The sequence below is a fragment of the Hylaeus anthracinus genome, unplaced genomic scaffold, assembly GCF_026225885.1.
Source record: "Hylaeus anthracinus isolate JK02 unplaced genomic scaffold, UHH_iyHylAnth1.0_haploid 5, whole genome shotgun sequence".
NCBI lineage: Eukaryota > Metazoa > Arthropoda > Insecta > Hymenoptera > Colletidae > Hylaeus > Hylaeus anthracinus.
The window spans coordinates 602,922-629,969 of NW_026535322.1; the positions used below are offsets into that span (position 1 = coordinate 602,922).

General features: G+C 47.1%; 1 long non-coding RNA gene across 1 annotated transcript in view; it reads right to left on the reverse strand.

Annotated features, from left to right (window-relative positions):
- Nucleotides 1–7,182: 7,182 nt before the first annotated feature.
- The window catches only part of LOC128895772 (uncharacterized), a 56,393-nt gene continuing 36,527 nt past the window's right edge, over nt 7,183–27,048 (reverse strand). Inside the window, exon 3 of the long non-coding RNA XR_008461867.1 lies at nt 7,183–7,306. This is a non-coding gene — a long non-coding RNA (uncharacterized LOC128895772). The remainder of the gene's footprint in view (nt 7,307–27,048) is intronic.

Consider the following 27,048-nt stretch of genomic DNA (forward strand, 5'->3'; position numbering starts at 1 on the left):
GGGCCTGTCTCAGGACTTTGTTTAATTATGACGTATGGCTTTCCGAGTTCGTCCTTTCTCGCGAGTGAGCCCCGCAAACGGCGCCGGAACGTTCGAAAACTTCCTTCCGCCCGAGCCTCTTCAGGCCGCAATAAAAGAGCACTTTGTAATTAAGCTCCCGCGACAGGAGGACCCCCGCAATGACGGAGAACGCTCCTGGGCAAGTTTACTTGTTCCGTGCTTTATTAATCCCCTTGAATCGGAGCTTGACTCGGAATCATGCTCGACACACGCGTTCGTTTACAATGCCGGCGATAACTGATCGAGCTCGTAACTTGTAGCTTCTAGTTGTACGTCATCGGGAGCCATAGCCGCGGATAAAATACGATGAGATAAGTTTTATAAAGCTAAAATTTAAATATTTTACGGAACGGTATCGATTCGTGGCCAGCGATTCAATTAAGACGCCGGGTGAAACAAAGCCCGGAATAATCTCGACGAGTCTACGCGAATTATTAACACGTTTCGCACCGCGTGGGACACACCGGTGACTCCCGCCAGATTTTCTCCCAGTTGGCTGCTTTCGCAGTTCGAAGCAATAATCATCGCGTCGTATTCCGGAAGTTTCTAGATTGTACTCGATAATGTATAGGTAGTTGGGAAAAAGACGAGTCGAAAATTTGCAGACTCGCAGCACGCGCCCGACCGAGTGGCAAATATTAAATTCTGAAATCCGTAAATCATACCGGAGTCAAGATTTTATCGTACCGTTGCAAGGAACCCTGTGAATTTGCAAATTATTCGTTGATGCAACTCGAAAAATTGACGAATACAAATTACGAAGGAATGAATTCTCTCGACGTGATAATTCCAGACAGATTCCACTCGAGTCGAACAGATCGCGGATCCGTCTTGTTTGTTGGTATTTCGGACTTGTTCTCGCCGTACAATGAGAAGCGAGATCAACGCACGGAATTGTCGATGACCCGCGCAGGCTAGTAAGGTCTCCAGGAAAATCTGTATGCCAGGAAACGCACCTGATTCTAAGCGAACGACCGCCTTTGTGTATAGAAAACGGTAGTTGGAACGTTGATCGCGTTCCAAAGGAGCAGCGCTAAGTCGACAGGTAAGATTAGCGCGAAGAACCCCTGGCCACGGTTCATCGAGGTTTAGCGCTGCTACATTCCTGCAAGTACAGGTTAAATCTTGGTTTGTATACTCTAGTTCTCTGTTGTCGGATTTAACGTTGAAAAATAATCCCGAGTATAATAGTTTAATAGAGTTTTCACGAGTTTATGCCAACAGTTTCGCGCCGTTCGAATGGTCGCACTGTTCCGCCATATAAAAACCAGATCTTTGTTGCTCTTTCGTTTGGTTATTTGCAATTGTTTGGGCTGTATCCGATATAATATTTATTGAAAAAACTCAGGATTAGATACATCCGATAACTGGAAAGTCCAAAAATTTTGAACAAACGGGTCACGATGCTTTACCGCGGCCACCTTATTCATTGAAATTAAAAAATTTCCATTTATATAGGATCGCGGCCAAGTCGAAACCCCGAATAGAGGAATCGAATAAAAGTGTATAGCAAGAGGGGACGAGTTCGGTATAGCAGAAGAAAAAATTAGTTTAATAGACCATTCCATCGTCCTCCCGGACGCGCAACGACGCAAAGCGTCCGAACGTTTAATTGCGAGGGAATATCTTCCACGGGAAATCGTGGGAGCAGCAGCCATAAATTACGGGATCAACCAGTCGGTTTCCGCGACCGCTAGTGGCACCATTATCCCGTTCTAAGAAATATTTATCTGAATTCCAGGCTCTGCTTGTGCACCTAGCCGATTCAACGATGGCAAATCGATCGCCGGATCGTTGCAAAATCTTGGACAATTTCAAGTGGAACGACATATTTCCACGAATGTATCTTGGCGACTATCGCTGTTTTTCGAATTTCTGTTGCTCCCATCGAGAGCTGCCTCCCGATCCCGCTGGCCCGGGTGTCCGTAAAGAAGAGACAGCGCCTGGGTACCGACTGAAAACCCTCCAAGGTCGGCTAACGGCGAATAAGCGAGACAAATCGCGGCCGAGAAGCTCGAAAGCGTGACGATTCACGACGGACCCTTCAGGAATCGAGCGTCGCGAGTAAAAGGGAGGACCGAGCTGCGCTCCAGCTACCGTCTAAACAAGCGTCAAGTCCCCCGAAGCTGCGGCGAAGCGACAAAGGAAGCTTCATCGTCGGCTAGAAATTCGTGGTAATAAATGGGGTGTAGGCTCGTTGCGAAACACTTGCTTCACTCGTCTTCTTTGTCGCCAAAATTATTCGCGTTTTTCTCACGAGTCCGATCTAATTTCCGAAAAAAAACGCTTAATCCGCACTTGAAACGTCGTGTTTCGCGGCGTCGCGACGTCTTAATGGAACCGTCAAGTTTATTCAACTCGCTGAAAATCCTTGTTGTTCCCTAGAAGCAACGTCGAAACTCGCTGGTCGCTAATGGGTCGGTTTACGACACGGTTTATCACGCTGAATTTTTCGCCAACGATTCAAGTGTCTGGACCAAACGTAAGCAGGGTAGCCGAGACCGATGAGCAAGGCCAAAGTAAGAGGAACTTGGTCGATGGTGGAAACGAATTTGACAGAGGAGACATGACGTTTCCGGTGCGCGGTTGCGGATCGACGCGTAGGAGGACACCGAGGAAACTTGGAAAGGCTCGCCGGAGAAGGACCTCCGTCCAGACGGTGATCGTGACGAATTAGGGATTCTGGTAACGCCCGTTTCAGTTTGAGGGGACACGTACTCCCGAGTAGCAACAAATTCATACCCGTCTCGTCTTCACATACTTTCTATGGTAAAAAGTCATATTTGTTTTTCTACAAACGAAGAATTGCAAACAACAAATTGGAGAATGTGAGAGGAAGGGCAGGGAAAAAATTGGAGCAGCGAGTCGAAGGACGATGAACGCTGGAAGTGGTGAACAGAGTTCAGCGAGACGAAATCGAACAACGGAGTTCCATTTCGCGCGATTAACGCATATCGTGTTTCGAGGGTTTCTTGCAGCGGTTAGGTCCTAAAAATCGAGGAAACCAGCGAAGAAAGCATCCTAAGAACCGAGTAAAAACGCGCGACGTCTCCGACATCTACCTATGCCGCAGGGGACCACCCGCGCGCAACCTGCGTTGCCGTCTTTTCTTTGCCTACCACCTTCTCCTCCCCTTTTTCCTCCTTCTCCACCTCCTTTCCTACGTCTCCACCTTCTCCTCCCGTCGCCCCACTACCATCTCTTTTCGTAGTTTCTTTTTACATATACATATATGTATAATTATAATATGCACGCATACATTGGTCATGCATAAATTATTTTTCAGATTTTTACGATACTCAAGTATGAAAGACTTTTTTTTATTTCAATTCGAGGATGTTTCCCTTGACCGCTCCATTTTCCTCCCATTTGCGACCCTATGGACGGAAAAAGCGCGGATTTACGAGTCGGCTGGACTTAACAAATGGAGACCCTAGTCGTTTCTAGGGCAAGGTGTCGCACGTGGCCCCTGGAGTCGTCTTTCCAGCGCCCTCCCTGTGTCGGCCGCCACCCGCGCCGATACGAGCCCAACTGAAACGTCCCGGACGAGATAATAGGAAACGGTAATAATATATCGGCGTCGTAAAACAGGATGAAATACAGGCAGGACGACTTTTTATCCCAGACGTCTGCTGCCAGACCCGCGCTGTTTCGCGAGTTCGCCATTTTTCGCGACCCGTATATTCGCTATAATCTGACAACCGAGTAGCTTAATTCCTAACTCGATTCCTAATCTATCCGACACGGCTGAACGACACGCGTTGAATTTTCTTCGCACTCCAAACATGTATCAATACACCTCCGAAATACACTGTTCCATTTGAAAAAAACAAAATAACCGAAAGAGCCCTCCGAAAAATATTTCTATCGCGATTTCAATTGAACACCGCCGCGTTATAATTCCGTCGACTTTCATTTCACGCCAGGCCAACAAATGTCCCGTGGCACAGCTGTTTTTGACAAATCCAGTAATCATATTTCATCCTCCGGCGAAACTTCTCTGGCGGGCATCGACTGCTCGCATTCAACGGTTTTTTTCAAGGGGCGGGGCAAAGGATAGAGGTTTCGATGCGAAAAATGTTCGCAATTTTTGATCGACGTATTGGAAATAAAATGGATACGAAAAGAAACTCGAGTCGTGGAGTCATTGCGTTATACTTTTACCGGATATGAGTGTTGAAAAGTTATCGATAAGCGTGAATTCACCGTTACCCGTTGGTATCGGAAAGATATCTATGCGATAAAACGCACAAGAAACGTGGAATAAAATGATTTCGCGAAAGCTTCTTTCCGAGGTAAATGCATCCGTTATCTAGGCGTTGATAAGTCGATCTCGAGAAAGTCTACGCTACGAATTATTGCCTATGCAATTGTTCAGCGACACAACTATCGACAAAGTCTAGGTATTTGGGGCGTTGATATTCCTCGTACGAAAATGGGAGTTCCTGGTGCTTTGTTAAAGCCTGCTGGAGGACCTGCCGCGGCGCGATAAATTTCGATCACGTGGCCGCGACGAACCTCGAGACAAGGGGTTGAGTTTCACCAGCGTGTCGGTGACCGGAATAATTAGGATCAACGGGGACAGAAAATATCTAACCCCGTCACGTAACCTGCCGTTTTCTAAAGAAGCAGCTCCGGCACAAATGTATTCACAGTGGGGTGGTCCGAGCGTGCGGTGACGAGTCAAAAGACATTACCACAAAAGAGCACGGAAACGGCCCTTCAAAGGGGGCAGCTCGCGTCTTTCCAGCTCGCAATTAGGAAGTCGGATTAGTATAATGAGTTTTCCTGCCGTTTACGTCCGAGATGCGTCGCCCAAGGACTTTTAAATGTCAAAAATGACTGTTATGGGCGGCGGCGGAATCCGTGGTTGAGTGTAAATTTAAACTTCTCTGGCAAACTGTAACCTTGCAACCTAACAGCCAAGGCATTCGACCGAGGGCTCGCGCCCATTGAAATCGATCGATTCCCCGAAATAGTTCAACTTTCGTTTTCAACGATACTAAAGCGTCACTGCGTGTTCGGAATCCTAGATTGGCGGACAGGGATAATGACAAAGGTTGGTGTGTTTCGCGTTATCGAGCACTGGGAGAGTAAACCGGCGATAGTCGACCATTTCCATCTACATATTTCCCCTTAATTTCCCTTCATTTCCCTAAATATTTCCCCTTAATTTCCCTTCATTTCCCTACATATTTCCCCTTAATTTCCCTTCATTTCCTGGTATATTACCCTTCATTAACTTACACTTTTTCCATTAATATTCCTCCATTCCCTGGTATATTTCCCTGGATTTCCTGGTACATTTCCCTACAAATTCGCTCTATATCTGTGACATTTCCTGGTTTAACAATGTCGCAATTGCTCCGCTCGAAACTTCAACAGTGTTGCAGCGCTCAAAGTGGCAACTCAGATGTTCGGCAAAATGTGTAAAAATCCGAAAAACCGACTACGTCTTTGCAACTTTGTTGAATCAGGAGCGGGACGATTCGCAAAGTTGTTAAAGTTTCAAACAGACGTATACCAGGAAATAGAGGGAATTTAAGGGGAAATGTGTAAGGAAGTGAAGGGAAATTAAAGGGAAATATGTAAGGAAATGAAGAGAAATTAAAGGGATATATGTAAGGAAATAAAGGGAAATACTCGATATTGATTAGATATTCATCAGGATTCTAAATGATATCACGCTTCATATCGTTTAAATATATATAGGCATTCAAGTCCTCGCGTTTTAAGTAGATAACACCAGAAATGGCGACCGAAGACGTGATTTTCTCCTGGTACTTTCTGCTTTACTTCCCTCGCCTAGTAACTTAGTCCATGGACCATTCTTCAGGTCCATGCCTAGGGCACGGCCGCCATATTTTATTACTTAAACGGCATGCCGGGTAGGTTGTTTGTTGGTTGAACAAGGAATTAATGCTGCGGTAATCTGTCATTATGGATACTCCGTGCAGGAGGACCCGTAGTTGCATGCCGTTCTCATCCTACCCAATCGTTCTCGTTCCCCACCCCTTAGACGTCATTCTCCTTCGCTTTCTCGCTCCTTCCTCAGCCACTTAACCCCGCCGTTTCGCTCTGCTCTTCGCATAATTTCCGATCGGTTCCTCAAACAAAAGCAGCAAGGCCTCGAGCGAAGAGCCGAGGGCTGCCAAGAGTAGCGAGTTAGCGACTAAACGGTGATGAGATGAGACATGTTTTAATACTAGCGATACATTACGTTTGAAATTGAGACTCCATTAAATTATTCCGAAGGATATCTTCATTTCTCGTAGATAAAGGAGAAGGAATTGCGGTATTAATGGAATTAAGGCTAAAAGTATTTGTTGTTTTATTATTATTATTATTATTATTACATTTTATCCGTCGAACCATATTGATTTTTTGATGAGTACAATTACGACTTTTTAAACGATAATTATGTTAACCGTTGACAGATTAACTTAACAAGCAAAATGGAAATGTTCGGATCGATCGAATCGCGAGTGAAATGACAACTAAGGTTTTAGAGCTTATTCAAACAGTTTTACACAAAATGTATTGTGTTCGTCTTTAAATTTATAGTTCACAACAATTGATATTTACAAAAGCAGATCACAATAGCAAAAATTACTAATCGAAGCGACAGTTCGAGTCCGACAAAGTAACGGTCCGAAGCACGGCGTCCGTAAGAGAGAGAGAGAGAGAGAGAGAGAGAGAGAGAGAGAGCGATTACTGACGATCCTAACGAGACGAGCGATAGACAGCTAATAATCATCGTTGCGTCGAAGACGTCTAACGGTTCGCGATTTTGGAACGCTTTCGAAGTCTTCCGAATCCAGAAAGTTCGAAAAACCGCTAACGTTCCCTCCGCGGACCGCCCTCGCCCCGGTGGTCAACGGAGCGAGAGAGAGACAGGCTGAGTAAAGAGCAACATTCAAGCGTTAGACCGAATTGGTAATTTCTGGATACGTGGAGAGCGTGTTCGCTGACCACGCGTTTACGCGAACAACCACCAAGTATATAACAGGGTTGAAAGAATCTGCGTCAAAGTGGACGTTTGGGACACATGGCTCGATACGAGCGTTTTCGCGACACTCGAGGCGCGACGACGTCAACGATCCATCATCGAAAATGCCAGGAAATGTTGTCGTTCCGCTCGAAACTCTCCGTGCCGAGTTTCGGACGTCACCGGATGAATCGCGGGCTCCATATTACGCGTTCCAGTGCGCCAACTTCCTGATCGATCTCCAAACGCACCCTCGACCTGCAAAGAAAACTTGACATCAGGAAAATTCAGAAAATGTCCAAACTTATGAAGTATTAAGTAAAAGCGATGACAATAACGGCTATTTTTAGTTTCAAGAGCGAAACTATTCCAGGAGTAAAAGCAATGCCCTCCAAGAGAGATCGGTCTGGTACGGTTTGTTTTGACAGGTCACGATCTGTCGGTTTCATTAATATACCGGCGAGGATCGTCTCCCTAACGGCGATCCTTCCCCCTCGGAAATCTCGGTTCGTTTCCTTATCGGCGAACGCGTGACCACGAGTCCCAGGATCGCCGCATGGAAGTCGATTAACACGTTCGTTAACGAGCCTCCATCGGGTGTTTAGAAGTTCCTAAGGACAGGTTTGAGACAAACTGACTACGGTGACGGTCCATCGGCGCGGAACGCTGGCTCGTTAGAAACGTCACAGGAATAATCGAGCCCAGTCAACCCAGAGGCCGATGGTATCATCGTTGGCCAGCTAATTGCGGCGAGCAGCGGTCGCCGCTAAACGCAGGAAATAATGCATTTCGTGAGCCACTCGATCGGTCATCTTATTACCGGGACAGCGAAGGGATGAGTAGGTATGACTAAAGGTGGTCGGATCGGGACCAGACAATTTAATTGTTCGAACTTAAATGGAGAGCAGCTGCCTTCTCCAGCCTAACAAGCCGGTAATAACCCTGTTCGGAGCCTGTTGTTCTTTGTTCAACGCGAGGGAAGAACGTCGTTCTTCGTTCGCGCCTGCCAGGCTCTAACCGTGACTCTGACGTCGGATTCACCAGAGTCGTAGAGCTCTCTCTGTCCGGTGAAACAGCAGGTGCTTCCGTCGTGAAATGGTTGTGAAAAAATAAACCGACGCTCTCCCCGTTCCAGCGTGCAACTATCTTCCTAATTCCATCTTAATCAGAAGGATCGTTGGCTTTGATCCGTGGCCCGGGTCCCCGGAGAGTCGGAGATCGCTCGTTCACGCGTACGAAAGCCGTGAGGATAATCTCCGAGGATTCCATCTGGCGCGTTGTCTTGTTAGGAGAGGAATGCGTTGCGCAACAGTGTTTGTACAGAGTGACGACGATGACAGGGATATAGATGCGTTTCCAGCGGGAATTTCGGAATAATAACAAAGCGATAGATAGATATATATATTTGTCGATCTGAACGAAATTACGTTTTTAGAGACGATACCAACGCGCCAACTATCTTAAACCAAAGAAAATGTATATCTCTCGCCTGTTTAAATAGTTTGTCACTCGTGGCCTTTAATTGTTTGAAAATCAGCTCTCCGTGTGAATTCATCGAAATTCTGTTTTGCTAATACCGTTAGATTAAAGAAAAAAACCCAAGGGAATCTATCTTCTCGACGTCTACCACAATTAAGAATATGCAACCGTATAACTTGTTTCTCGACTTCTGTTTGCTATAAACGTATATCGATACGCGATCAACGACCATCGGCAGTTCTCGAATGTCCTTCGTGAAAGAGAACTCCTGGAGTCCGTGGCACGACATTTGAGAAAGGATCACGGTACCCTTTTCGCGGAATTACGTGAATTATATGTCTCCGGAAAGGAGGTCGATACCTTTCCACGGAATAATGTAAAATAAGTTTACGAACGGATAATGGTCCTTCTGCTTTGCCATCCTTTGAGATAAGAATCTCGCGGCGGCGAATCGCGGCCTGCTGCGCTCCGAATGCTCGTCGAGTAGCCCGCAATTATCCAGAAAGACCGATACTTGGCGTGTCTCTGCTCTTCTCAGCCAGCGATCACTAAAATATTTTGTTCCAACTATAAAAACACCGACGAAACACGATATTTTATTATGAAACACAGCCACGCGCTTCGATAAAAAAGTTGTTAAAATTGTTGTTCGACGAATTTCGATCGAAAGGTCGTCTCTTTCGATTCCTCGTTCGGAATCGCTACCTAGATCAAAATCTCAGCCCGCCTTCCTCTTCAGCAAATAATGGGATTTTTCTTTCGAACTCTGCGAGGTTGTTTCCTGGCCCTTGACTTTATGATTCCGATATCGTTCGAACGCTACACGATCCTCGAATCGACGAAAATGCATCGTCGAGTCCACCCTTGGTGGGAGTCGTTCTTCGTTCCTCGCTCGGGGTGGTGAATTTCTCCTAGACGCCACTGCGATATGGAGGGTGGCTAGGGGGAGGCCCGTATATAATAATACAGGGTCGAAATCGGTTTCCTTGGTCGACATTAATAGTACTTATCTGCCGTACGGTGCACACCACACGTGGTAATTATCGTCCAATCTCGGAAGGACCACCGGGTCTCTACGATATAACTCTTCCCCTGTTTACTACTCGAAGGCGTGCGTGTTCATTTTTCGACCTTACTCTCTCTTTCTCTCTCTTTCACTCTCTCCCCCTCTGCATCTTCTCTTTATCTCTTTTCTTCCTGGTCTTTCCCCTCCACTTCTTTACGTTCCTTTCTCTTTTTAACCGAGTTCATCTCACGGCTTCTGCCTTCGGCCAGCGCGAACCGCCTACGAGAATCGTCGAGGCCCCGAAACCTGAAGCGAGATTTAAATTTAATTTAACGCTTTCACGTACCGTCACGATAACGAGCCACTGACAGCCGATTATAATAATCATCGTAGGAGCTAAAGTATCTCGGAGGGTTACACGCGGTCGCTGGACACGGAGGGCTGTACCCAGCGATCACCGCCGCTCGAAAAGAGCTGTAAAGCCGTGAGATTAACCCGTCAACGGGCTGCCCTTCGCCTGCGTCCACCCTGGATGCGTGCTTGTTACTTAAACGCGAGGGCTTTTTTCGGAATAACGTGAGCGCTCGTCCGGGCCACAGGGATAATTAAATGTACTCGTTGGGATAATTGATATTTTTTTTCGCGAGCCTTACCGCAATCGCGGGAGAGCTTCTATCGCGATTCTTCACAGGCGATGCACGCCTTCGGAGAAGAACGAAACGCGTGCACGTCACTAACGAAAATTCCTGTATTCGAGCAGGTATCGAGGAAGCTCGAAATGGACCAAGGTTGGGTCCAAGGTTTCCAACGAGAAACAATATTTGCGACCGTGGAAAATCTTCTCCTCCAATAACCGGAAACTCGAACGTCACCTTGTAGACAGGTATACTAGGAAAAAATTAGGAAGCGGCTAAACTTTCTTCGTGACGAGGCCAAGTAAAATCTTGACACGGCGGAACAACGGCAATAATAAAATGTTACAACGTCGGTTCGAGGACGGACTAATGGGCGGCAGGGGACGCAACCTTGCTTGTTTAGGACAGAAGTCTCTCGAGCAAACTCGATTGCCTTTTCCTGAGAGTCGTCGGAACGTGCTAAACAATCGTCGTGTTTGGACGACGCAACGGCGTAAACGGCACCGTTAACTAGAAACGAAGCCTCCCATAAAGTGCCATAATGGACGGCCTTAAAATCATTACCCTGACACTCGGGTCGAACGTCGCGTTTAACAGTAAAATATGGCCGACCGTGGCCCGAGGCGATGCAATAAAATAATGGTAATAAGTAGCCGAGGGCACGCGCCGTGCCTATTTTGACGTTTCAGAAATTTACAAACTACGAACGGATGATTGTCGCTTCGGCGGGATATTTTCCACGTTGGCTGGGAAGTTGCAGGTCGATCGAGACAAGTACTTTTTTCATTCGGAATAGTTTGTTTCGTCGCAAGTATAGTTTGACGAGTATAGTTATCGAAATGTGTTCGCGCTCGAATAAATTTTTGCGCTAAAAACAAGATAATAATTATCGCTGTAGATCGAACGACAATATCGCAAACATTGCAATACAAACTTTGTTATATTTCTCGATTAGATTACAAGACCAGCGAAAAAGTAGAAACAAGTAATGCGTAAATATTGTCTTTGCGCGATTGTTTCTGTTTGCGTTGCATTTTATCGCACACGTACCGACGCTGACGTATCGATCGGGCTCGGGGCACGAATGGAAAAATGACAGTAATTTCGTCGAGCTTGCGACTCGAGGAATCGAGAGATAAACGTAGCAATCTCGACGAGATCGCGTGCACGGTAGTTTTTATAAATTCCAGTTTTTTTAAATCTGAGCGGGTTTTCCTAATTTTAAGTCATTCAATTTTGGATAAAACTGTCTTAAAATACATTCGAGGCGTAGAAAAATGAAACTAGAGATCGCGCGAATGAAATTCATAAATAGAAAATAATCGATAAGTACGTCGATGACGGAGGAAGGATAAATTGAAACGGAGGGTCCTGTCATCGTCTCTCCGGGCGTTCCATTAGCTGTTGCGCGAACCGTGCAACATTCCACGTGTTTATCGAGCTCCCATTAATAGTCGAGGCTCTGTATCGCGCAGTCGTTCTCGCGGAGGCCACTTAAGGGGCCTAGAAGCAGAGCAAGGTGCAAGGATACACGAAAGACGATGATCGGCCGCAGCTGTTGACGCTCCTCTCGATCCAACGACAGCCGAAGCGTTAACGACAACCTGGTAGCGCTTTGTAGACGACGCCGGGAACGTAGCTAGACGGGGGGAGGGGGATGTGTGTGTGTGTGTGTGTGTGTGTGTGTGTGTGTGTGGAGGGAACTCGATCCACTAGAGAACTTGAAAACTTTCAGGCGGTTCGACGAAAAGTTGACTCGTTAAATATGAACACCGGAAGACAACGCGTTAGGCAGGGGAGCGACAAGTTGTATTTCACAGCCGACACTTGTCTATTTCTGTGTCTCGCGCGTGTCGGTGAGATGACGCGATAGAAAAGAACTTGGGGGGTGGATGGTGAGAAACTAGCACTTTTCTATAGCGTCTCGCGTTTGGACGTTTCAAAGTGTTAGTGTATCTTTGGGAATTTATCGCGATCAAAGTACGCGGTAAATTCCGAAAAAAATATCCAAAATATCCCATCCCCCGTTTCCCTTGCGCAAAGTATCGATCTTGGAGCATCTCGGATCCCAGTGCTCGGGTAGACGGGGCACGTCGGTTCCGAGTGAGGAAACGATAAGACTCGCGGCCCCATTCCCCTCTGTGGTGGAACCGTATCCGTGGGTCGTTGGATCTCTGGAGTCTTCGAGGCTGGTCTCAACGTCTCAAGTGGGCCAATGCGAGCGGAGCTTTGTACGATGGCATAACGAGCGTGGAGAGCCTCTCCCATACCCCGTGTAATCTGGTCTTCGGGTAATTGTACGTTATACGTCCCGGAGTGCCCTAGCCGAGAGTTTGCGAAAAATCGCGGCTCATTCGGGCGCAGGCAGAAGTCTCGCCGCGAACCACGACGAACGAGGCGAAGAGGAGAACGACGGAGAAACTCGGGAAGAAGAAAACGACGCGCACGAAGAGGAAGACGGAGGAAGAGGAAGAGCCGCGAACCGGGCGGAAGAGCGGCCGCGAGAGGAACACAAGAATGGAATGGAAGGGACGAAGATGAGAGAAGGAGACGGGCAGCGTGTGTGAGAATGCTATCAGCGGACTCTTCTCGACCCGAGGACCACCACCGCGAGACCACCGTGCGTGCCTTCGGCCCTCTTCGCCAATATATCCGCGATCAAACATCCAAGCGAGTGGGTAAATACGTGAGTTACTGCGATCGGACCAATTTTCTTACTAAAACGCTCCATCCCCTCCTCTGGAACAACGACTCCAAATTGGAACAGTTACGCGAAACGTCACGTCGAAATTCCACGATTGCGTCTACGAAGCTCTGACGAAACAGCGAACGGAGAACCGGAGGATCGAAGGGAATCCCATAGGATACGCGGACCGAACGAGAGGAACGTCAGGATCGATCTCATAGTCGAAGACTCTGGACGCGACAAAGGTTTGCGTATAGCGAAACTAAACGTTGAAGAGGGCTGTCGACGATGTAGATTATTTAATCGACACTTCATAACGATTCTACCAGGGACTACTACTCGGTTACTATTCGCTCTTGAGAAAGCTATATTCGCCCCTATAAAACGACAACTTTTATAACGAGCTATCTTCGAGAACGGTACCCCTAACGACAATCCTTCCGCGGCATCTCTAACGATATTTCCCGAACCATGGAATTCGGTATAACATTTCAATTTCGTAATAACACACCTGCAAACCGTGAGTACTTCGGAAAGGTTGGTAAATTGCGATGCTTTGTCGGAAATGGTACGCTAATGGCGACGCTACCGCGCAATTGCGTTGCTCGCTCGACGTTGCGAGTAATCTTATAATCGTGACAAAACGCGAGCGTAACACGGACTCGTCGTTAGAACGCGAAAATAGCGTTAAGTTTATTTAGTTGTATAAATTTCGCGAAAGCGCTCGGGATTAAACGTCGACCAGGATAACGCGCGTGAAATAGCGAGACCGCTGCCTTTCCGCGACGCTTTTTCTTCCGGTAACAGAAATTTCGTCAGAGCCAAAGTACGTCGTTCGATCGAATGCGGTCGCAATTTGTCGCGTTGCCTGTTGAACACTTTCGGAACCACCGTTACAGATTTTACGTCCCTGTCCGATGCCTCGTGTGGCAGCAGCAACAAGTCCCGCGAACGGAAAAATGGTGGCTTGTTAGAGCGCCGACAATCGATCACCGGACACGCTCTCGTCCAACGGTTACAAAGAGGCCTCGCTAATAAATACACCGTTAGGTGAAAATATAAACGTTCCTATCTTGCCACAGAGTTCTCCGATCGAACACTTTTAACGACGTAATAAACCGTGATCCAAAGATGAGCAGCTGGAAAAGGAGGTGGGTGAATAATTCTGTAGAGTTACCGAGCGAGATATAGTAAATACGTGTGCGATAAAAATCGATGCCGCGATTTCTTGAAATAAAAAGTCATCGGAAGAACGCGAAACCGTACGGTTACGAGAGCGGTTTGCCCGCTGGTGGCCCTGGTCTCGCGCGCGGGCCGGATGTGCCTCGGCGGTCACTCTCGTTTCCACGGCGAGAATCGCTCGTCCAATTACTGATTAACGATCTGGCCTGCCGTAGAAAATAATTATAAAAGTGCCAGGAGTGCCACTTAACCCCGGAGGCCGCTGGATGCGACAGCCCGCGGAGCAGAGTCGTGGGTCCCTACGCGATGTTCTCCGACCTGCGACCTCAACGGACGAGGCGGCGCGCGGCGTCGGTTTCGATCGACGGCACCCATAAACCGATAAATCGCGCCGTAGCCACGTCCCCTGGGGAGCCTCCCTCTCGATGGCTCCGGGCATTAAACGTTAGCAGTCCTCGCTTAATGACGCGACGAGAGACGTTCGCCAACGAGAAACGTGTCTCCGGTTAACCGAGCGCAGTCGGTGCTCTCGCAGTTTCTCTTTCCGGTTGGACGGGAACTCGTTCGATTCGGATGCGGATGGAAACGCGTCGGTGACAAATTATTTCAAAGGTGGCAATCGTTGTATTTCGCGAGTTACCTTGCGTCTTTTCAACGGATACATTCGTCCGTGGAACTTGGAAAATACGCGCTACTTTTTTTATCGCCGCTTTAAAAGTGGATCGTAAGTTCGTCGTTTCGGCAGCTGCAGGCAAGGAAACTGCAAAAACGGTAATGCGTTCGAGTGTCCGAAGTTTAAGGAGGTTGAAGATGATTTTCTACAGTTTTTGGACATCGATGCATTAGGATCCCGAACCTCGAGGGCCTGTGTAGTCCTCTAATAAGTGTCAGAGGAAACACATTTAGCGGCTTGTATCCTCGAGCCAGCCGCCTCGGCACTCGAGGGTGTTTCGAGTACCTCGCAGGATTCCTTCCGTCCCACTCTAGAGGCGAGCACGACGCATGAAACGGAATTTCTGTTATATTTTCATGTTCATCCGTTTGAATTTTTCAATCATTTCGGTATCTATAATTTTCTGTATTTTAAAATACGACGTCTATCTTGAAGAACGTTGCGTTAAAAGTTTGACGCTCGTTGAACATGGTCCTCGCACCCAGGTTATTCGATACACGATTTTTTGAACCGTACGAGGACCTATGTATACACTTATTAAAACGCCAAAGATGACGCGATAACCTCTAGTCCAACCGATGGTCGACCTTGTTCAAACCTGGCGTTGTTTGCGAATGCCTTCTATCGATTTCACGCTTCGTTTTATCATCGGGTATCTCGAGCTGTGGTCTCGGATTATCGCTGAGCAAATTTCCTGGAAACTGTCGGCGTTATCGTTGTTTACCGAGGAACATGTAATATTCTCCGGTTCGGAATAATAAAAAATATCTCTTTTACGCTCCCGCGTAGACGTGATTTTTCCAACCCGTAATTTTTGGGTATTTCATTTCGTCCTCTAGCAGGTGGGGAGAAGTGATTTCTGCCGTTAAAAAAGTTCGCGGTACGAGCTCGCGTCGAGATCCTCCCATCACACGTGGAGATTCAAAGGAAGAGAACGCGCGGAGGTCGAGAAGCGGAAGACGCGAGCGAGAAAGGCGGCGGATGCTGGTCCGCCGGACGGACAGAGAAGATAGAGGACACTAAGGGCGATAATTAAGACGGACGGTGATTTCGCGATAGCGGCTTAGTCCTCACGACGAGGACCCACCCGCCCTCCTCGTAAGTACGCGGACCTAACTGTACTCACTTACGTACGATGCAACGGCGACTTACACACGCCGAGCCGAACAACCAGCACATGCACACCTGGAGGAACGTGTACACCGGGGTTACATGCACTCTCAAACTCCTCCATTATACCCACGGGGTCTCCCTGGTTCTCTCCTCTTAGCGGTAAGAAGATTCCGGATGAGGGGCGGGAAGTGGGGAGAAGAAAGAAGGACAACAGCATCGGGGGAAGAGATAGAGAGGACAACGGAGCATCTCACGGAGACCTGGGATGACTCCGGTGTGCCTCGAGGAGTCGAGCAGCCAAGATTTATCGGCCTCTTACCGATACTGAGCCGTGCTCAAAATGCTGCAAAACACGGCGTGGCTGTGTGGCTGGGGGCCGCGTATATATACGGCCCCCCGAGCCCGGATAACGAGGCGCTACCGCCACGGTAAATAGCCCCCGGTCATTTATTAGCTGAATTTATCTTGCCACGCGTCGAACAAAGGGATACGGACTACGCCGTGCTTGTTGTCTTCCCCTTCGTCCTCTCCCTTCTTCGTCTTCTTCCTTCCTCGGGGTTCGCCGTTCGCCTCCGCGCGATCCTCTCTGGCTTGCGCGCGAATCGCACGGTGTCCTGCCGCCCTCAACCCCACCAGGGCCACGGGGAATCACCTCGAGGCACCTGCGTTGGAGGTTCTCTCGCTCTTATCTCTGTGAGACTATCTACCACGGCCAGAATTATCGGTGAATCCGAAAAATGACGGTATTAAGATTGGCGCGGTTGCGAGGAGCCGCGCACGCTCTGAGCTCCCCACGTGGGTAAGCCGAGATCGGAGAAGGCTCTGGGTTAGGCGAGCCAACGGGCACGTAAAAGGAAACGCGTGTTGTACGTGTGCGGAAAACGCCCGTACTCCTCGTATACCGAGAGTCGTTGATTTGCAATCGTACGTGAGTCGGACCGCAATCGGCCGCTGCGATTCCAGCGTGCGTTGCCGAGCACGCAGCGCGTTTTAAACGTCAGGATATCGAACCGGTTTTTATGGGTTTTGGTTAATTTGCCGGTCGGTGCGTGAGCTGGAACGTTGCCGCGAGGCCTGGAGGAGTTGCGCTTGCCAGGAACGATTGGAGCCGATTGTCCAAGGTATCGGACAGACCGAGATCGTGCCGGGGTTGCCTTCCGATCCCTTTGCTTCGTCTTTTTCGCCGAGACGATGGTACGTACAGTGTGCAACGTGTAATAGCGTTAAGTAAATCGGACGATAGGTTTGGAACTCGGAGGGAGTTCCATGTTAGTCGTTCTATGTTAGACGGTAAATTCTTAAACTTGCGTATATAAGCAACTTTCGTGGACTACGTTATCCATTGAAACGTGACCGATCCACGACGCGAGAGGGCTGAAATAATAGCAGCATCTGCTCGTTAACCGGGTCCATTCGCAATCGGAGAATTTCTGCGTTTAGGTAATTTGAGCCACGCAACAGAGTTTTGCGGCTTAAATATCTCGTGTCAGGCGGCGCGGACCGACCATTCCGAAAACCGCGAACCACCGCAAGTATTTATCCAAATTACACGACGGCTAGGCTAGGAATGTGGCGTGTCTCGTCTGCGACGCTGACGGAAATCGGTTCCCCTTCGATCGTTATCGGACCCGTGTCACGGCCAACGGGCTCGTTTTAATCATTCAAACCGAGTGGAATCGATACCGGTGCTCGAGAAAATAAAGACGTAAGCTCTGGTCAGCCATTTTTCCTCGTTAATTGAAGGAAGCGAGCCCTTTTGCTTGGTAGATCACGATAAGCGCCGAGATCCACCAACCAAACAGCCCGTAGAGGCCCCAGGTTTGCGTAGAGGAGCGGCTTCTTCGTTTGCCGTGTACAGACTGCTTCCTGTCTGTTAACCATTTCTCTTTCCACCGTGTACGTGTACATCCTCGTGCATTGTGCGCGATAATGTCGAAGGAGGGAAGAAAATTATCCATTATCTCGGAGAAACGGGCAGACCGGGTTTTCGATCGAAACCAAGTGGCAGGTTTCGCGAGGCTCGTGGTCACGTTTTTCAGCTACTCCCACGGAATGCTACTTTTGTCCGTACTCTGTATTTTCATCGAATAAAGATGTCGACGAATACGGAAGAGAACAGAATTTCTATACGCGTGTTTGTGTACACGGTTTGCGTATACTACCTTTCGTTTGCTTTTCATTGGTCTTTCGTTTCCAATACGTCATCCGTTCGATTGCGTTTCCCTTTCATTTTCCCGTTTCCCCCCATCGATCGATTTCAGCGACGGATCACCGACACGCGAGAGGCGTCTAATTAACGGGGCTCGTTCGCTCATCAGCCTCAATTAGGCCAATTAATTCGTCTCGTTACGCTGTGTAGGCCGCCGTACATTTGCATCTTTAGCGGCGCATTTTTCGTACGAGAAGCAACACTTGTTCCAGCGCCTGTGAAACAGAGTCGAAGAGTTTCGGTATTTTCCAACGGGTCATCCGACGGGTTTTAATCCCGACAGAGGGCATACAGAGCCTCCTAAAAGGAAAAATGGTCCTCGTAACGTCGAAACTTTCCAGACTGTCGGGAAACGAGAGAGATGGGTTCGAGATAGTTTCCGCAAAGCCGATACCCTGCAAGGATGGAATTACAGTGTGCGATTTCGGGCGACGCTGTCCACGGCATGTACGTTCCACGAACAACGAAATCTATTATTTTATTTCTCTTTCACGCGAATTAATTCACGAATAAGAGAATTATTATCTTTACTTTATTCGCGCAATCTCTGTGTCCAGGATACGCGTTATTTTACAATTATTACGTATTTAACCGATGGCGTATCCTCTATTTAGCAGATAAACGCAGAAACAATTCTTTTCCCGGAATTAATATTTATTCGAATGCAAAGACAAACGTCCTTCCAAGATTAACACGAATTTAACAAATGGAATACTATATTCAAAGTAACAGTTCCTTTCCTGGAATAAAAATTTATTAAAACGCTCGCTAAAGCGGAGTAACGACTTGGCCAGCGGCGATTTTAATTAATATAAGACTCGTTAGCGATCTTTCGTGCTATACGTTAACGTAACACGTAAACGCTATAAAATAATTAACAAACGCTCATCGACGAGATCCAAGAATTTATTTCATTTCCACGCAAACATTCCAATTCCAGATATTTATTTCTACAAAAACTCTTGTTTACCTTCGCGTAATTCAGGGATTACTATTCAGGAGCCCTAACTCTGGCGAGAAAAGCATTTAAAAAAAAAAAAAAAAACAACCTCGACCCAACGCTCGTCCTTGTTCGCAACGCGTTTCGCGGATTCTGATTTAAATTTCACGATTAATATATATAAATTGCGAATTAGAGAGATAACGCGGCCGGCAACGAAATAAAGAGAAGACTCTCGAGCGTGAAATGATATTCGATGTAATAAAATTGTCCGAATACCGTCGGAGTTACCCGGCGCACAGGCACAGACGAAGAGAGGGAAAGAGAGAACCAAAGAATATGCTTCCGTCACGGGTCACGAAAAAATGCTAATTCCGTCCAACGGCGAACGATTCGACAAGTTTAACACGCGATTGCTAATTTTTTTTTCCCGCGACTTGTCGCTACGTCTTAACGACCGTAATATGCTAATACGGGGACATTTGGAAGGGAAACTTGTACGACACTCGGCAAGGCCGTTTATATACGTTTTATCCGAGTCCACCTTACCTGGAACTTTTCAACGGAATTGTTTTCCTCGCGACGTTAAAGGGGAATCCCAGGTCGTAAATTAGGTGAGAGGGTGGACGACCAACCCGTTGATAGCGGGATGATGAAAGACGAAGAAAACGGTCAAGTAAAGTTTTTACGATCCGCGGTAGGATTGGGGGAGAGAGACGATTGCTGCTTTAGCGCACGGCCGTGCACGTCAACTAACGGCGCCACTAATTCGTATCGCGATATTTGCGATATGGAAAGTAATATTCGCTCGAGTTGCTATCAGCGGCTAAAACAGTCTTTTCCGTGGAGTAATATAAATGTTCTTCCGTCGTTTTAAAGCACTGGTGGCCTATCCCAAGGAATCGACGTTTCGGAAAAGCGGTGTACGATTTCCTTTAGTCCGACGAGCAATTATTCTAACGGTTTAGATCAACGAATCCGATAAATCTGGTGAACGTCGATAGTTCCAGAGGAATGCGGAGGACGTTCACGAAATTAAATACATGTAACCGTTGCCATTGTGAACAGAATAGAGAAAAAAAGGCTGTATTTCCTATTCGTTTCAACTCGACAAAGGCTCGACTCCCCCGGCACGAGTTTCGGGCATTGTCACGAATGAGAGAACAGTCGATGGATCGTCTCTTCCTGTACCTGTCTACCGATTTCCAGCTGACGACACACCGAAAGATGCGATCTACGCGCCTCGAGGACACACGATACAAGACGTTTCACAACATTACAGGGTCCCGTGACACGGAGACTCCGAGACTCGGCGAGTTTCTTGGGACGGAACAGCGGCGAACGAGGGGGGGACCGGAGGTTGGTAGAGTCCCAAACCCTTGTCACCACAAAACTCGGCTGAAAATCGAATTCTCAGGGCATCGAATGACAATTTGGCCGCGGCCTTTACAGCGCGGATGAGAGAGGACGGATAAACCCCCTACACACACAGCAGAGCAAGCATTTCCCAAACGCATTTAACTCGTGAAACGGGTTTTCTATCTCGGGATATATTTCCTGCACGTATTCTTTTGTCTATTCATTTCTCGATACTTATCGAATATATCCTGTATAAGACCATTAGCTACTCTCAGAAAGAGCTTTCCGAGGTGGAAACAATTTCAAACGAAACAGACAAAAAACATAAACGAGGTATTTCTTTAAAAATTAATTTTTGTTATGTACCAGAGATATTATCATCGCGGAGGAGGTTACGCCACGACAGGGACGTACGCGATGAAAAGGTGTCCGGGACTAACCAGACCCTAACAATCGTGTCGCGCATTCTTCTTCTTGGCGATCCGCTCGGTCCGATAGTTTCGACAGAGTTGCAATTTGCTCGGATGCGGTTGGCATGGCACTCCTTACCCTCCCTGCCGCGCCCGCACCCTTAAAGCCTCTACCACACCGGCTACAACGACAATGAGATTCTTATCGGATCTCCCCGCGCCTACATTCTCTCATCTTGCAGCTGCACGCCCGCCATCAACAATTGTATTAGGTCGTACCAGATAAAATCGCCGTTTTCGTTGCTCGAAATGAAAACCGAATCCACGAAAAATATCATTTTCATCTATTCGGCTTATCCGCGGGCTCTCGGCGTGTAGCCCAGACCGTGCTCTTAACAAATAAATAAATACCGTTCGAAGACGAACGCGATGACCTATAGTTACCTAGGCTCGACAAAGCTCGGCTACGAGGAAACCGACTATTTTGTCTCGAAAGACGGATGTATCGATTCTCCTTTACCGTGTATCGATGCTGCGCACTTTTCGCGAGTATTGCAAACAGTCTCATTTTCGGGGTGGGGATTCCATCGAAACCGGCGAGAATAAAATGTTCAATAAGGCGGCCACGCGTGGCCGATTCTCGAGGGGAAATTGAGAGAATTGGATGCGAATACGAATATCGTGGTACCTTTCCAAGGCTGCCGAACCTTTTTGCGATTGCGTGCCAAAAATTAATACGAAATATTTTTCGTTTAGATTAGTCGGGGTACAAAATAAAAATGAAACTCAACTTACGAAGCGTATCAGGGAACGATCTTGAGAATTTTCCATCGTTAATTACGATAGTTTGCGTTGCACGCGAAATAGGACGAGCACGTAAGAACATCACACGGGACACCGTCGAGTGCCTTCTAACGGGTTATCGACAATCAACCATGTAACATGGTTGGTGCAGTTGACGCGGAGACCTCGACCCCTTAAGCTTTCTCCACACTGACGCCAATCGGATAGCTATTGTCTAGTCGAACAAAAGGTGTCGAACAAGAGCAACGTAAAACGATTAATTGGGTCGAATCATTAAAGATTTACTTTATATTCGATGCTTTTACAGTTTTAGTTGGCCCATATCCGGTGTACGTTCTCAACGTTGCGACCAATGGTTTAAAGTTTTCCAGCGAACCCAGGAACACCTCACGGGACGGCTTCCCAAAGACAGGGGGCCAGAACTATCCTCTCTGATAAAAAGAATGGATCTTTAATAAATAATGGGCCGACTCGCCAGCGAGGCAGCCGACCCATTGTGAAGCGTTTCTTTTACCCCGATGAAACCGGCCGGAGGAACGAGAAGTTGAAGACGCTTTCGGCGAGAGAGTGCTCTACGCGATCCTTTTATTCCTCGTTTTTTATTCGCCGGTGAACAACTGGGATAGTATCGCGTGCTACCGCGACCACGGATACCGTCAGAGTCTGTTACAGTTACGTTTGTCGTTGTCGTCTTCGTGTACACGGAGTGGCATTATTGACAAATAAATTATAAAAATATTTTGTATATTAACCGCCTTTTTCTTTGTTATCGTCTGCCGCAACGATTATTTTCCCAAAGGCCTAATTCCGTCGCAAAATCGACCCCGTTAGCCGATAGGTAAAGGCGTAATGGAATAATCATTCGCAGGCTAACGAGCGGAGGATGTTACGATGCACTTAGCTGGTGCACCGCTGAAAGCACCAGCCAAGTTTTTTTTTTTCTCGTCGCAACAGGCATTCCCCGAGAAGTGTATCCGTGGCTCCGGTGTCGACCATGCCGCCACTCAAGCGTTTAGAACTTCTTAGGACGAAGTCGAGAAAAAACTTGTTCGGGAAGCTCCAAGTTGAGGGCTCGTTTCGCGCGACTCGTCGACGCTTTCATCCACCTGCACTCCTCAATTATCTTTCCAATTTTCCCAGCAGCGTTCCTCCGCCGCCCGATCAGTTTCAATTACGTTTATTCGGCAACCGATTCGCCGTGAAAATTATCTACCGATCGGAGCGATCAATCTTTCGCGTCCGCGACAATTAATATCGCGCGCAGAGACCGCTTCGTTTCGACGTCTTAATTAAAAGTTGGCCGACTCTCTATAATTCTATGCTACCGTGACCTCGCGTACCCGTGAATCTATATTTTCCAAGACTGATGTTATATATTATACCGAAAAGCTTTAAAAATAAGTCGAGCGATGAAAGAGTTAAGAATGCATGCAGTCATAGCGAGCAAGTATTCTTGACTGGAAATTGCTGGTAATCGGAGATTCTTTGTTTTAGGGCTGTTAATGTTTGCGCTAACGCGTGCACTTCACGACCGTGATCACGGGCAGTTTGTTCGAGGTCACGCATTAGGCCAAGGCAACACCGAGAAATCGGCGAAACACTGTTATTAGCGGATAATAAATTTTGAAGAAAGTCGATCGACAACACCGTTTTCCAATTGGCTCGCGTGCACTCGTCATTTCCCAACCTAAATGTTCTGCTTTCAAACTCGCCACCAGATATTTCATTTACCCAACAATTTGTATAACTGCGTCTTTCCTCGGAGTCCCAGTTTCGTGAATTCCTGTATATCCTTCCTTTGTTTCATTTTTTTCCGTTCGAAAAGATCGACTGGCCTTCGCTTATCTAAATAATTTGTACGTTTGGTATTGGTTAATTTCAAACGTTTAGGTGAGCGAATCAATGAAATAGTGGAACGAACGACGACGATAAGAAACGCGCAGGGATTCCGGTGGACACCAGAGTCAATTATACAGATAAAGGAAGGCACGTAAATAATTTTTCGGGGAACGGAAATCGCGCGAGCGGTTGCCCGTGGTTCGTTCCGTCCTCGTTAACCCTGCGGTCTCCGCTACTTGCTTCTCTCGTTACCTTCGCGGGTGAAACCGACCGTGTGCGCTTTACGACCGTAAGTGCAGTAATGAAACATTCCTTTCTTTCCGAGTCAGCGACACTGAAACCGCTGCTGGAACGTTAACCAGTCGAAAGCAGAACCGGTCGTTTGCTCTGCACTTGGGGGCCACACTTGCGTCCTTATTTATACTATCACCCTATATTCCACTGCGATCCAATGAAAATAAAAGCACCGATGAATTAGAACCGGATGATTAGTTTCTAACGCGTGTCTGTTGGCGATCATCGACGAACTGCATCCGTTTCCCTTAGAAACATTCCGAAAAATGTATTTCGAGCAGCTGTTTGGGAGAAAATTAGTCGAGTGCTCGATTACCGGTACCTGTACCTTATAATCTTCATGGAAAGCGTGTCACCCGTTGCGGATCGAGTCTGCGTGGGTTTCATTGAATTATGCCCCGCGTCCATTCATGCGCGTGCTTTCTGGCGGCGCGGCGTGACCCTTTCTCCACGCTTATAAATTGGGATACGGAGCTGTCGAGCGAAACTGGTTCCGCGGAATCAATGGGGTTCCCGTTATCTGATCCACGGACACCTAGGCGTGTGTCACCTACTGTACAGATAACAGAACGCGTTAATGGCGTCTCTCGGTGGGCTCCGAGCCACCGGTGATTTACGGGAAACCCCCTCTCAGAGCTGGATTTCTTTTCGAGCGTCGTTCGAAAGACACCTTCGTCGAGAATTAACTCGATTGGCGGACCGATAGCGGGATTAATGTACCGCACCGTTTCGTCCAAACGAAACTGGACCGCCGTTTAATTAATTCCCGACGCGATTATGGCGCGACATCGTATCTCGCGGCGCGGCGCGGCGTCCCTTCCATCGTGGATGCCCAAAATACTTATCTAGATAGGCATCTTGAATAACGAGTAAAAGATAAACGAGTTTTTATATTTTATTTGGCCGATGGTAATTGTAGTCCGTGGTATGAAACGAAACGAATGCAACCGACCAAATTCGACTCGACGAAGAAAATGTTCGGTTGGTCGCGGAATACATAGGGTGGTCTACGATTCGATCGCAAGAAAATGAGAGATCGCACGAATCGAAGTAATTGATTATCTTGCGACTTCTTTGAAATTAATTAAACGATTACGCCGCTCTATAGTTGCAAATGCGATTGAAATTCTTTTTGTTTGCTCGTGGTATCAACGTGACAAATGAAAAACAAATTAATTGCTCGGTTAAATCTAATTAGAAAATTGCTTTAATCGGTCGAAAACTGTCGAGGTTTCAGCGGTTAAAACTGTAAACTTTGAGGGCCGAGTATACTTGGGTAGAGTCGAGTCGAAGCGTTAAGCGGCGAAAACGAATGTCCTGGTCTGGTTCCCGATTAATATCCTTTGCCGGTATCCGCGATTGTTTATGGAATTCTCGTACGTGCGATTTATAGGACGTTTAATCGCTAGAAAGTGAGAGGCGGAGCGCAACGGTAGCCGTTACGACCGGGAATAACAAGAGTTTAACAGCGAATCGCGTGTAATAGTTCTTTTATCTTTTTGGCAGTCGTGTTTCATTGCCTCGTTAAAACGCACCGGCTACTCGAAGAAAACGTTAAAAGTCTTGCCACTCTATAAAGATAAAAAATGGTTTTAACCAGAGGCCATTTCGCCTTAGTTCTTTGTAAAATTCATACGGTCGAGTATAGCCTCGTGTTGGTTTCGATAATCGATACGCGAGAAGCGAGAAGCGATTCGGTCGACTGTCGTCGCCTTAACACCTTGCGAAATTATGGGAGTTGCTGGGACATAAAATGATATTAAAACGAAAGAACAAGAGCGAAAAGACAACGAGACGACGCTAAAAGATTGTTCCGAATGAAAAAAAGAAAGCATTCTCGCAAGATAGAGGTTTCGCGTTTACAAAAAATGCATTCAAGGATGATAATAGTTGCATATCTGATTGTCGAGAAAAGAGTTACGAGGAAATATTAGCAAAACGGCAAACCATACGGATGCATGCACGCGAACGAGCACAACACCGCGATTCATGGATCGCGATCGTTTCCATTCATCCGTGTGATTCGCGTTTCCCCTTTGATATCGCTTTGGCATTCATGGCTGGCGTTCAATGGCGAAGATAAATCGAAGCCTCGAAGAAAAATTGCCCCGGTCCTCCCACCAATTTTATCTCGCTGTTAGACCACCGATACCGATCGACCTATCTCTTTTTACCCGCATTAATAACCTAACTTCGTTACCGGCTCCTACTTGCTTTTTTTTATCTTCCTCGATAACAACTCGAAGCCGACATTTGGTCGACAGCCTTCGCGCTCGAAAGCAGCCTTTCGAATAGAATTTCCTTCGACGTTCGTCTAGGAAAATATGTCTTCTTTAAGAGAGAGGGGGAGGAGAGAGTAGACTTCCGCTGCGCTCAAGTCGATATATCAGATAAAGCTTAGATATAAAAAATCGTGAGATATTCTCAGTAAGTACGTTGCTCGGAAGAATTGGGAGATCACCTGTCACTATTATTCAAGTATAATTTAGACGTTTAGCGGATTGTGCCGTTCGATGAGATTATCGATGCCGTAAAAGCATCGACAGGCTACGCGAATTATTAAATAGCGTTTGCGAAATCGCAGTTATAAGCCTAACATCGATTATCGATTAAAAAGTTGACCTAAGAGCACCGAGGGACGATTACGATGCAACGCGACACCTATACCTATCGAGGAATCTCCCGCTCGTTCCGTCTGGAATTTAAACGGAAAATCCGTCGCGACTGCATTAACAACAATACAGGTGAATTTAGTGCTGCCTATCAATTACATTTCACGTCGCGATAATTGGATTTAGTAGTGGGCTCAGCGTTGCAGGAGAGGATCGACGTGCAACAATAAATATACAGGTATTTTCATTATCGAACGTCGACAGCCAGCCGCTCGTAAAGTCTTCGCGAACGAGCCACGATGATTTACTGTTTTTTTTCACCCTTCACCCTCTCCTGTGCACGTTTTGCGCGTCTTCCTTGTACCCTTCGTTGACTGGCTATCGTTCCCTTTTTCTGCTGCGAAACAAGGGACCGTTTGACTGTCGGTCTGTAAATTTGCCTAACAATACGGATATTTCGAATATTTCCTCCTTTACTTACGTTACAAAATATACAGGGTGATGCCAAGCAATGTAACAGGGTAACCCCTATCGCGTCTGTTTGAATATATCGTTTACAATTTTCGAACGATAGGTAGTATCAAGATGGAAAGAAAATTGCAAGAATATTCTGTTGGCGGTAACCGTAAAAGTTGCTTCTACAAAACTTGTACGAGTTTGGGTTTCACTCCAGAAACTAAACGAATTTCGCAAACGACCTGGTATAACGAGCTAAAATAGTAGGGGGTGGATAAGTTACGCGATTCAGCCTGTATACAC